This window comes from Lepisma saccharinum, chromosome 19 (assembly GCF_977018435.1).
Source record: "Lepisma saccharinum chromosome 19, izLepSacc3.1, whole genome shotgun sequence".
Classification (NCBI taxonomy): Eukaryota; Metazoa; Arthropoda; class Insecta; order Zygentoma; family Lepismatidae; genus Lepisma; species Lepisma saccharinum.
Window position 1 is genome coordinate 58937847 of NC_139247.1, and position 13550 is coordinate 58951396.

At 38.4% G+C, this 13550-nt stretch overlaps 1 protein-coding gene and 1 long non-coding RNA gene across 2 annotated transcripts in view; one reads left to right on the plus strand and one right to left on the minus strand.

The window, feature by feature from the left end:
* The window catches only part of LOC146003168 (cell adhesion molecule 1-like), a 257335-nt gene that overhangs the window by 233500 nt on the left and 10285 nt on the right, over positions 1-13550 (plus strand). The gene's annotated exons all lie outside the window — the stretch shown is intronic.
* On the minus strand, positions 7226-12531 carry LOC146003167 (uncharacterized). Its single transcript, XR_014443792.1, has 3 exons — positions 12485-12531; positions 10708-10766; positions 7226-7549 (listed from the first exon to the last, which is right to left on the minus strand). It is a non-coding gene; the product is annotated as an uncharacterized LOC146003167 (long non-coding RNA).

Genomic DNA, 13550 nt, shown 5'->3' on the forward strand with positions numbered 1-13550 from the left:
AATTTCCTTCGGAAGTCCTCTTTTCTTCTCACGAGGCAGAGCGTGATTAAAATTTACTTTTCGTCCTCACATTCGTCTTACGAAACTGAATTTCTGGATAAAGTGCATAAAATACCGTAAACGTATAAAGCATGACGTTTTCTATAGTAATTCTGTGAATGAAGATGGCCCTTGTCTGGAACCTCTACGTGCTCGATTCGTAAAAGAAATTCAACGTCTTTCCTATATTAACAGAGACCAGTAAGGAAATAGTTTTGTGTTTGTCCACTAGGTGGCTGGTATTGCAATAGTTTTGGTGGCCGACATTGAGGAGCAGCCATGCCTCCAGTGAAAGTTATTTCTGAAGGCTTTGTTTTTTCGGTCTCAGTTACTAAGATGATGTCTCTCTTTTCCTTTCAACTTTTCCAGATACCTCTCCCTCTTTCCTTTCCACATTTCCATCTTCCTTTCTCCCTCCCTACCTCTCTCTTCTTACCCTTCTAATTCTCTTACATTTTTGACAGTGTTATTTTTGTCATCCCCTTTTCCTTTCAATGCTTCTATCTTCGTTATTCTCTCTTTTTCTATTTTCGTTTGTATCTTTGTTTCTCTTTCTACGCTTGCAATTTTCTTACTCCATTTCCTACTGTTTTACCATTATTACTCTCTCTTCCTATTTATGCCTGTATCTGTTTTTCTTTCTTTCACTAACTCTCCTTTTCCTACGGTTCTACCTTTATTTGTTCTTCTTTATATTTATACTTGTATCTTTCTTTTTCTTTCTTGCTACGCTTTTATCTTTCTCAGTCATACATACATTGCTCTCTATCTTTCTTATTATATTTTTATTACTGCGCTTCCACTACTTTTTTACCCTTCCATTCTACTACGATTCTACGTGGTCCGTGTAAACTCTTCCTGTTTATTGTGAAATGTAACAACAGTGCTATAACATGAGGACTGAAACATATTCAGCATGTATCATAATAAAAAATTGACATTACAAATGAACATTCACATAATGCTAAGGTTCTGGAACAAAATAGGATACCCAAGAAACAGTCAAAGATATTTGACTATCTTCTGCTTTCGTGTCCTGGATAAGGTATGAATGCGAATTTTACACTAAGATACAAGGACTTAGAAGGATTATTGACTGTGGGATTACTTACCAGACTTGTTAGCTAGCAAAGAACTCCTTTCTTGGATGTACATTTGAGTTAGGTCACCAAGAAAACTTTCATTGAAAATATTTTGGTTCAATTTTTGGATTAATATTAATTACATTATAACGTGTGATTGTCCATTGGAGGCCGTAAGAGAGGCCAACTATAGAAGTTGACTGTTTTCAAAGATTAATTTTAAGTTCACTTTGTACTAAGATGGATTAAACAGTAATAGATGTGTAATTTAAAGTGGGATAGAACTCTGTTAGAAGACAGGGTCGATAATTCTCTATCGGAAAGACTGCACACCCTCTGTTGTCGTATATGGTAACCAGGGGTGTTCATTTTAAATCAACTTCGCTCACACTCGCTCTCACCCTCATGATTCACCTAAGCCCTTGTCCTCCCTCACCCTCACTTGGTGAACACAGCTATATATGTGTGGGGTTATTCCATGAAAAATAAACATGAAATTTCGTACAAAATCTGTCCATCTGTCATGATGTTTGTGGCTGTTGACAACAGTGGGACTGTTTCAAGAGCAGCAACTCAACCTTTGATTGGGTTTTGTTATTTAGCGTCACTTTTCTACATTTTTTGGCCAACTGCGACGATTAGGTTGAGTGATGATGTGATGAATTTGATGAAGGGACACTCACAACCACTGTGCTAACCAAGTCGGCTAACAACTGAACTTGTACTGATGAAGACATGTGTAGCCAGATGTGATTCAGTGCTCTCCGGTGAAGATTTTGTTTGTTACTTTTGGCTATATAACTTATCCGCAAGGTTCGCTCTAACCCTCACACTTAACTCACCTTTCAAGTCCTCCGGAAGGTGGAGGTGAGGGTGATGTCTGCCGTCGTGAGTGTCTCGTACTCGATATGACGAACACTTTTGGTGATAACTTCACCATGTCTGAATCTGGTAACAAGTTTTGTAGGGGGATACGTTCACATCTCTGCCTAAATCCATTGATCGCTTCTTCCACCGTCTCACTCTGGAAGAGACGAAGACGAAAGAAGGGACAAGAGAGAGAGAGAGAGAGAGAGAGGCGTAGGAGGGAACTAAAGCGAGCGGAACCAGTTTGTAAAGAAGACCGGCTCTGTCAAGTTGACCTAGTAGAACGAACGTGGTGGAATCGCCTCGGATAGCTAAAGATTAAATTTCGCGTCTACCTAACTTGGGGAACAACTGTAGAGTCTCTGAAAAGAGCCTCCGACCTTGTTTCGAAAGTTTCGCAAGGAACTTCCTCTTCCTCTCTCCTTTTCTGTCTCTCTTCCTCTCTCTCTCTCTTCTTTCTCTTCTGTTAGTTTCGTTTTCCTCCACCTTCAACCCCTCTCATATAGAAGCATCTAGCACTCCGTCACACTTCTGTCTTTGTGCATGGCACGGGAAAAACTTTCCTTTGCTGTGATGTTTTCCGTTGGATCGGGTTTCCTCGCGAACTCTTCTCCTCGGCACGAAGGAGACTTCATGAAGAATGAACTCAATCCTGTGCAAATTGGGTTTTGTTCGCAGATACAGGAAGACTCCGGCGCCTATGCTTCAAGGGAGATACACATAGAACGAGAAAGAGAGAGAGCGCGCTTTAGTCACTCTTTAGAGCGACAGAAAGTGGCTCAGATTCACTTAGAAAGCCTAAAGGTGAGGGGACGATAAGTACCTAGTGAACCATCTGTACTTCGTTCCATTGTATTCCAAACACCTACGAAGTTTATTTGAAGTTTCACTTTATGCGCAATGATATACTAACAGGAAATGAATCCAAAATCACAATATGTTCTCCTCCAGGGTCCCTGGTTCGAATCCTGGCCTGGGCATGGGTGTTCTTTGCGAGTGTCCCTTCATTAATTTCATCATAGCATCACTCATCCTCATCTTTGCAATGCCAAAAGTGACAGGAAAGCGAAGTAAAATGAATCGCATCAATCAATCAGTCAACAATATGTTTCGGATTTTAATTTTTCACGTCACTTTGTGCTTCCTCAAACTAATCGTGACATTGAGGATGAATGGTAGCATTTTTAAACAGGCGCACACGAAAACTCATTTTCATACAATGAGCCCATTGTGACAGAGGCGCAACCACGATTTTTTGTTTGGGGGGAAAGTGCCAGGATAATTGTAACAACAATAATAATAATAATAATAATAACGGCATTATTATTATTATTATTGTTATTACTAATGGTAGTAGTAGTATCAAATACGTTATTATCCTCCGTGCTAAAGTTTGATAAACTATTTGAAATATTTTTTCAACATCGTCAATTTCATATTCGCTAATGATGGAAAACAAGCACACAAACTGTATTTTTTAAATGGCAGAATGTGAATGAGAAATGGATTCCTAGATAATTATTTTTGTACATGTAACATGTATAACTTTCATGTACAGCATATATTTTACACATATGCAACATGGAGTGACATAAAATATGAAAATTCATATGCAACATGCTAACACTAACTTGTGCACGTATTCAATATGTATTCAATATATATATATACAAAACATATTATTTAAATATATTACAAAAGTAAAAGAAATATATTGCGAGCGAAGCGAGCAAGAAGATATTTAGATCCAATTTGTGCAATTGAAAACAATATTGATTTAATAGGGCACAAATAATTTCACTGGACGCCATGGCATTCTCTCCTTAACAACTTTTATCATCTATTGAGAAAAGCAGGCTTTGCGAGCAAGAAAATGTTAAGAAATGTATTTTAATTTGCATAAAATTTGAAATCGAAGGGGGCAATTCACCACTGTGCCTCCCCTCCCTTGGCCGTCAATGTTTGCCCCCCTTGCCCCCTAGAATTGACTTCCGTAGAAGGTTGGAGGTAGTGACCTCTTACCTTTTCCCTTTGCTTACAGAAAACCACGCACTATATTTCAAAAGTTCTTGATTTTTGTTACACATTTTCGCACAAATAATGCAGCAACACCCATGAGTTAAGTTTAATAAACTCTAAAACTGTAGGCTGATCTTTTGAGAATTCACCCAAAAGCCTACTTCACATCCAGGCGGAACACCCCGGTAACTACAGTCCTGCAGGCTAACGAGGTTCTGGAGGCTAAACCTACGGCCAATATAATCTTCTGTAGGGCCGTGTGTTGTCCTCACTTTTGTTCATGTATGTGCTCAGTGTCCCTTTACAGCCTGAAGTTTGACATGGGTAAGGAGATTGTAGTCCTGAGAGACCATGTTGATTTTAGTTACAGAAAGGGACTGGGCCGCATATAATATGACGGGGACAAATAACCCAATCGTTGACGCACCCAATCAATCAACCAATCCAAAACTTTAGTCTACACAGTCTATTGAAGATTTTGAAAAGTGTCAATAGTTGGACATTGTGAACAGCAATTTACAATAACAGTGTTCTACATTTACAGATCTATGGATAAGCATGTTACGGTGATCAAAGTTCATCATGACAGTCTCCATAATAGTATTAGAATTGTATTAGAGTACAGAAAAACTGAAAAAAAACAACAATAGGCAACTTGTTCACCATCATTATCATTCATTGTTATTTTTCAGAATACGATGGTCAGGAATTGAAATAAAAACGTCAATAAGCAGAGGACAATATTTGCTTTGCATCAACAGAATTAAATTCCTCCAAACAACACAGGATGTAGAATAAAAAAGAATGAAAATAGTGATGGACAATTTGGCAATACAAGCAGCTGCATATACTTGCATTTCATTGGCTCAGCCTCTTGGACGTCGTTGCGGTCCGCGCTCTGCTGTCAAGAATGCGTCCTGGAACATTTCCGAAGCACAGGGATTTGGTCGGGCGACGAGTCAGTTAATCGCCCGCCGATTGCGAAGCGGATTCATTTTATTCCCTTTTTTTCCTCGAACCTTCGAAACCAGGGCTTGTTTTTATGTGACCCTGTCAGAAACAAAAGAACAATTGTTCTCTTTTTTTCGCGCATTAATCAGTTTGTCTGGAGATGTGCTTCAGCCGCATGTCATGTATTCGGACGTGCTCTCAGTTTGATATTTCGTTAATACCAGGGGATTTTCAGGGCTGGTAATTGGGCTCAACTGCCGTTTTTTTTGTGTGTGAGTGCTCATCTCTTCTTTCTCTCTCTCTCTCTCTATCTCTCTTCGTAATTAATATCCGTACTCTACCTCTCTCCGGTTTTATAGAGTTTAACGAGGCTAATCACTACGTAGGTGTAATCATTTTAAATAGCAGATTTGATACATGTTGCTGTAGACTTGTGCACCAGTGTTTACAGGCCATTTTTATTGAACAAAACACAAAAGCTATTCACAAAGTAACTTTTTTGCCTGCTAGCAAATTATGAGTTAAGAAGATGAAATTTGGGGAACAAAATTATCATACAAGTACTCTCTTAATCCAACGTAAATTACTTCTACTAGCATGCATATCTCTGAGCATAATTCATAATATATAATTAATGATTAGGAGGCTGTTAATTCTAGAGTGTTGGAATTAAGTTCTCATTATTTCAAGGGCTGCTAACCTATTTTCTCCTAAGGTAAGGGAATATTACAATTTATTGTTGGAGAATATACTCATGTCACAGCTGGTGTTCCTCTCCAGAGAGAAAATAGTATACTGCCAATAATACCGGGTGCTTCAAAAAAATGATATCGTTTCGTAATCTAATAACGTTACCAATACTCGTGAAAATGATCTGAAAATTTAACGGTATCTGTAGAAACACCTCAAAAGTCAATGTGTAATGTAGTATGAAGACAACTTTGATACATATCTTGTTTTTAGTGATGAGGCCACATTCCACAGGAATGGGAAAGTCAACAAGCATAATGTTTGCATTTGGGGCGAAGAAAATCCCCATGCCACACTCGAGCAACTGAGAGACTCACCAAAAGTGGCTGTCATCTGTGCCATCTCCAAGAATCATCTTCATGGCACGTTTTTCTTTGCGGGAAATGTGACCGGCGATGAATATCTGCAAATGCTTCAGACCTGGCTCACGAATACACTAATTGCAAACGAACATGAACACTTAATTTTGCAACAGGACGGGGCACCACCTCACTGGAAGCTCACTGTGCTGGCGTATCTGAATGAGACACTGCCAGGGCGATGGATCAGGCGTGCTTGTGATGAAGATAATGTGCTTTTGAAATGGCCGCCACGCTCACAAGACCTGACCGCTTCTATTTTTTTCTCTGGATCTATGTGAAGGGCCTCTTTTATGTCCCGCCTCTTCCTGCAAGCCTAGAGGAACTCCAGCAGAGAATCACCGCCGCACTAGAGACTGTTACCAGCTTGTTTGACAGGAGCTGGACTACCGACTTGACGTGTGCCGTGTCACAGGCGGTGCACATATTGAACACTTGTGAACAATCATTTGCGACATCCACATACCTTTAAATTTCTTATTCAAATTTTTATCAATAAGTCTTGTTGAGTTGAGGATTACACTTGTGTAGTCTCCTTTACCTTGACCATTTACATTTACATCTGTAATGATATCAATTTTTTTAAACACACCGTATATACATAAGAAATTGATAACAAGAAGACTTTAAAAGTAAAGAAAAAAGATGAAAATGAAAATTCCATAAAACGGACAAAATATGGCCGGGAACATAAATTTAACAAAATCAGTTCTTTACAAGTAAAAAGGAAGGATGAAAATGGCATGAAAGCAACAAAAGGTGAAATGGAAGATAGAATTAATAGAACGAATCAAAACGGGAGAGGAAGAAAATTACATTTAACATTGATGGAAACATAAAATTAATAGAACTACGGCGTTAATGGTGAAAATGAAAGGAGGACAATGACATAAAGTAAACAAGAGATGGATGGGAAAATACATGCCTGGGAAGAAAACTATAGAAATAAAAGAGAATGGAAGAGAAGTGATGAAATAAGAAGTAAACATGAGAAAAATAAATAAATTTAAAAAATAAGTCAATAAAATGCTGAAAGAAAAAGGTGGAGATGGATGAAAAAGGAAATGGAAATGTAGGAACAAGTGAAAGGTGCATAAAATGGAAATGTAGAAAAAAATGGAATTAAAAGTGGAGGTCTTAGAACATAAAACAACCATACTAGATGAATGTTTTATTTTTATGTAAAAAAATGTACAAAAAATGAACTTCCTGACCATTAAACGAGCCTCCTGAACATGTACATCAACTGACAATCAAGATAGTGTTGGTTCACCCTTATTGAGATTTGATAAGACACTGTCCTTGTGGTTGTTCTAGTCGGAATCCTTGTGCTTATGGTGGTGCTCTTCCGTCTTCTTGTGATGCGTGTGATGGCTGTGGACATTATGCTTGTGCTTGTGGATATGCTTGTGATGGTGGTTTATGTGGTGATTGTATTCGTAGTAAATATGCTCGTACTTTTTCGGCACGTGGATTACAATTCTGCAAGGAAATTGAAATGCTGTTAATACACAGGATTTACTAAGGCACACAGGAGCATTTTACAAGTAAGTAGTGACAACAATATAAAAAACATTATTGTTGTTCAAAATACCTTATTGTTATGGTATAATCCAACGTAACGAACGTAACTTTCCATTGTCACGGTGGGACGCCCAGACTGTATTTTTAGTATTACAGAACTATTCTGCTGATAGTTAAGGAACATTTTTCATACAGTTTCTGTGCAATGAATTGAGGGGTCTAGTGAGAGATGGAGCTATGCCACAAATCTTGAAAATTTTATTTTTTGCCATTTTCAGTCTTCTCCTACCATCTGTCATCTATCATGTGAACTACAACCATGTGGCATAGCTCCCGCTTGTTCTCCAGCAGATTTTCTGAGTTCTTGAATACGTCCTCATCAGCATTTTGAGTGAGAGAAGGAGCTATGCCACTTACTGATGGTGTCTGCAATAGGAGTGACAGAGGTTGTGTTGCAGTAACCAGTGCAAGATTTAATATCAGCCCTGAAGTTAAAAGATCTCATGGCAATAATGCCTTATATTCCTCCAGTCCTTCATGGTGTTTATCAAAAACTAAAATCCACAGAAACAATGGACAGTGAAGATCCTCCAGAAGACATATGAAGTTGTCTTTATGTAGATCATATGTAACCCTGTGAACATGATTTACACTCATGCAAAAGTATTTAAGCCTTGTTCAAAGTATTTGATGTTCTAGATTGATTTTTCCACATGGGTATACTACAACAATATACCATACATGTTCATAATAAATGGTATTTATATTGAAATTCATATTTTTCCTTTTGAATAATTTACCTAACAATATGTTCAACAAAAAATACCTTTGTTATACAAATTATGACTCAACGCAATGCTTTAGAAAACTCAATTTATTTCCATTTCTTGTCAAAGTGGAATAGCTCGCTACCTCACTAGACCCCTCAATTATGAACTAATGAAGCCTAACTGCCCATTGAAAACTTTCCCAGTTTTATAGGTATGGGAGAAGAATTGTTTTTGTTACGGGTGGGTACAGACAAAACACTTCTTCTTTACTTAAAAAAAAAAACGTTTTCCTAATTTCTGTGAATTTTCAAATGATGAAAAATAAACTATTTAAGGCAAAGATATACTTTTGGTAATCAAATAAAGTTGAAGGGAAAATGCAACAGTTAAAGGAGAAATGTACTATTTTTATGGCGTCACGAGTGGGCAGTGGCGGTTCCCAGGGGGTAAGGTGCCAAAACTAAAGGGGGCAAGGGCAGTTTACTTTCCCTTCGTACATAAGGTTTACTATAGTGCGAAGCAAAAGTGTCAAAAGTGAGGCGGGGCAACTGCCCCCACGTTCCCCCTAATCGCCGCCACTGAGGGTGGGACATAATAGAAAATAAAAGTAAATGAAAGAGTTAAAATTATATAAATATGTAAAACACCTACAACAATTAACTAAGTTATGTATAATACTTGACTTTCTATCCAAATAACAAATTTAGATTGTTAACCTACAAGGTATAATATGGTCATCATGCCACGCCTCTTGGTTTTGATGGCCTTCCGCAATTTCTGCAGCAGTGAAGTGTAGTATGTCCTGGTAATTGTGGTACCCATCGCCAGGAAATCCATCATAACTACTCCATGCTGGTCCCAAGAACCATGAGCATCTCTTTGCCCGCTGAGGGTTAGACACGGGCCTTCTTTGGTGGTGGTGAGTCAGGATGCTTCCATTGCTTTGACCGGGCCTTGGTCTCTAGGTCATAGTGATGGACCCACGTTTAACCATGGGTGATTAGTCTGTCAAAAAATTCCTCCTGGTTTTCCTGGCACATGGTCAAATTAGCCTGGGAGCACGCGACTCGTTCCTGCATTTGGAAAGATGTGAGTAGCCGAGGGACCCATCGGGCAGACACCTTCCGCATGTGCACATTGTCATGGATGATTTTTTTACACAGGCCTCACACTGATGTTGACATCTTCAGCTAGTTGGCGAACGGTTATGCGGAGATCCTCCAAGATGGCGGCTTTCACTTGCCCAATGGTGTCTTCGTCAATGGCTGACTGAGGTCGCCCGAGAATGGGGGCTGTTTCTACTGAAGTCCGACCACACTTGAACTGACGATGCCAGTGCTTCACTACGTCATACGATGGGGCATCCTCTCCATAGGCCACTTTCATCTCATCAAAAGTTTCCTTTTGTGTGTTGCCTCTCAAGTAAAGAAACTTGATGACTGCTTGGTATTCTACTGGATCCATCACTACACCTTGTCTGAATTTAGTATTTGTAAGACAAAAACTAATAGGAGTTAAGAATTGAAAATTACCTTACCTCATGACCTATGCACATTTGTATCATTACACATGTAAAATTTCAGTATTCTACATTAACTAGAACTGGGTCAGGGGAAATCGTTAATGAACGTCCCTCGTAATTATTTGCTCAGCTTGTAGACCATGACAGGGTAATTATTTTCATAACGATATGTGGATACAACTAAGAAAAGCAGTTTGAATTTGTCGTAATTAGAGTAACATAGATTTGACGTAGCACGTGCAGTAAAATACCGGAGAAAGTAATATGGTTTTATGCCCTAAACTTCTGATTGTAGAAGGTCGTCGTTTGCACTTCATTACCAATGTGAACATGTCATCACCCTTAAAACAAGTCTCACGTGGCACATTCTTGAATGCCTAACGGACGCAACATAGCAACGTCTACCAATGACTAGCTGATCACGTGAGGCAGGGTTGCCAACCACATTTCTGAATTGTTGGAGCCAAAGATGTTATTACTTATCGAACCTGGGCACCCTTGATTACAATGCGACGTCATCGGGGAGGCCTTACTGTAGTTGTCGTAACAATCATGGAACAAAAAAATGTTTTATTTTTTTAAAAAAAACAATCATGTTTTTCGTCATGTTTGATGAGATCTCACTGGTACTTTGTATCATTAGCAATCAAATTCATAACTTTCATCACAATTATTTCACATTTTTATTTGTATTAATGTGTATTTCATTGCACTTGACCCTGGCCTGTTTGTGGCTTCTTTTGATTTTTAAATTAGAGTTTATGAGATAAGAGTCGTTGAAATGTATATGTACAGAATATTCTAACATAATCCCATGTACTTACTTCTTTTTGTGTGCAGATACAACCACCGTCTCAATAGCAAGCACAAGGATGCAAAACAACTGAAAAATATATATTATTAGTGTTATATTATTTTCCAGTCAGTATTGTATATTTAATTACATACATGTTTAGATAAGAGAAAAGTATGTACAGTCAGCGACAGAAAAATGTGACACACAGATCTTGAAATACTCGCTTCTCTGCAACGCGTATTGTGTGATGCCTAACTGAACTGTGCTGGCTAAAGTTGCCATTGATTAAAATCCACATATTGTCTTAGAACATTGTAATTCTATTCTATAGTATTTTAGCCATAGATAAGAGAAATTTTAGAACATCAAATTCAACTACTGAATTACAAATACCATGCATGGCAACAAATAAGCTTTAAATCTACTGTAAAACTTTGGTGTTATCCCGAACGTGCAGATGGATACTGAATTGCAAAATACTTCACGTAAAAGTACTGTATAAATTGATATGTCCACATGTTTTAGAATTCTGCCACTGGATGACACCACTTGCAAGCAAATTAAAGAAGAAGAACGCTAGCGAATTGCTTCTTCTTCGTTTATAATATCTTCTGTTTTTTCGCATCTAGCATATTTTCTTAAAGTGGAGTAACCGTAGTTTTACGGTGACATCACTATCGTCCAGCTTCTCGTTATTTTACAGTGAACTTACAACACATTTTTAGTGTATTACGTGATAATACATGATTACAGAACTGTCTTTCTTCCTTGTTGTTTTAGATAGGGCTTAATTAAATAGACTCCTATGTCTATTCAACTTGAAATGTCATAAACTAAATGTACTTGTGAAAAGGATTCTTTTTGTGTGCTGAACACAGGATTATTAAAATCCGATAACTACTTTTACCTGAACATGCTACGTCATGTATGGTCACAGATGGAATAACAATTAGCTGCCGTGTGAGGCACCAAACATGCACATGTCCAGGTGGAATGAGCACAATTAAGATGATTTGTATGTGCAGTACGATACCACAGTCCGTCCTTGTCAATTAAGAGGACTCGAGGGAAGTGAAGGAGTATTTTTAGAAGGCACCCAAAATTAAACTTCAATTCCACGCTTTTAACTGCCACATTGCAGGTCAACGAGGTTGTGTCAGTAATACTCCGTGGGATGTTGTGTCGACCATACATGTTTAGAAGAGTTCCTTCATCCATTTCATCTTATCAACATTCATCTCCATAGTCGCGATTACCAAACCAATTGCCAGAAAAATAGGCGCAAAATAAATTAAATCATCCAAAGTTCTCTTGTTAAACTGTACACTTGTAAGGATACTTTACATACACCCTGTACTCTTCCCCTGAACGTCGGTACATGAAAGACAATTACAGTAATAATGTTGAAAAGTTGGAAAAAATTATGTCTTATAAAATCGCGTAATTGCTACCCTTTTCTTTACCATCGGTAGGGAAATTCCGGGCAGTAGGGGATGGCCCTTTGTAAGGACACCCAAAATGTGAACTTCACTTCCACGTAGAATACCCTACACTGCATTTACAGGGTAATGAGACTTTGGTGTCTGGACTCTTAGCCAGTATAATCCTCTCTGATACTTGTGTGCTGTCGTTGTGTTTATGATTGTCCTTTCACCATTATCACTTATTGCCATACATCCACATCTCCGCGATTAGCTAAAAGTGGCAGAAACACGACGTAAAATAAATCAAATCAATAACAAGAACAATAGAGAAATTCCAACCAGCAATGGGCAAATATGAGAATCTGAGATGGCAACACTTACCAGGAACTTTCTTCCCATCGTCTTGTGCTGCTCTTGCACTTGTGGGTTGTAATCTGTACGTCCACTTCACGCGTCCACTGCCTTTTATACGTCAATTACAACGAGGAAAAGGAGAATGGGGTAACTTTCGCTCCCTCGCGTGCATAAATCGTATTTGGAATTCAACAATGAAGGGCACTCTGTTTGATCTTCCTGATAGATGAGATAGCAGTGCTTATTGTTAACTTTTCACATGGATGATCCGATGCTTGAATCGTGCCGTTCAACTGCAATAATGAGATCTCCGTGCTTTTGTATGCAAAGAAATATTTTAATGCAAAAACTAATCTCTCTAATTTGTTCAGGAATAGCACGTTGAGTGAATGGTTTATAGATGGCGCAGCTGCATCTTGCCATCTAATTTGGCAATTCTTAACAATTCTTCAGCAGTATTCCCTCACTTTTTAAGAATATTGTTTGATTTAACGTTGTGCAAAAGCCGTTATATTTGGTAAGTTCTTAATTATACATCTGGACAAACTTAAAGAAACTCGAACGTTAGATTCCGTAAAATCTTGTGGGCATATACCTTGTTAAGAAAGCTGGACCTTTGACGACAGGCAGTTGGTTTTGAAATTTCAACTCCCTTCGAAAAACAGCTATGATATTCCAAAATTTGAAAATTTACGTATACCTAGAATATCTTCTAGAGCATTCACGTGGATCTTCATGTGGTTTGCTTTCGCAGTTGCCTAGACATTCTCAAAAGTTTCATATGCTTAGGTAGCCACGAAACTATCGCGAATATCTAGGGAACAGCGAAAGCAAACCATATGAAGATTCACGTGAAGGTATTCTAGGTATACGTAAATTTTCAATTTTGGAATATCATAGCTGTTTTTCGAAAGGAGTTGAAATTTCGAAACCAGCTGTCCTGGCGTCGGCCAAAGGTCCAGTCGAGACTTAATTGAATTCAATTGTTCTTTTAAGCCCACTTTATGCACAGAAAGGCTAATCGGGACTGGACCTACAGTTTAAAGTGGGATCCGAACCACTATGTGTCTCCACCGGGTATCAAACACAGAGT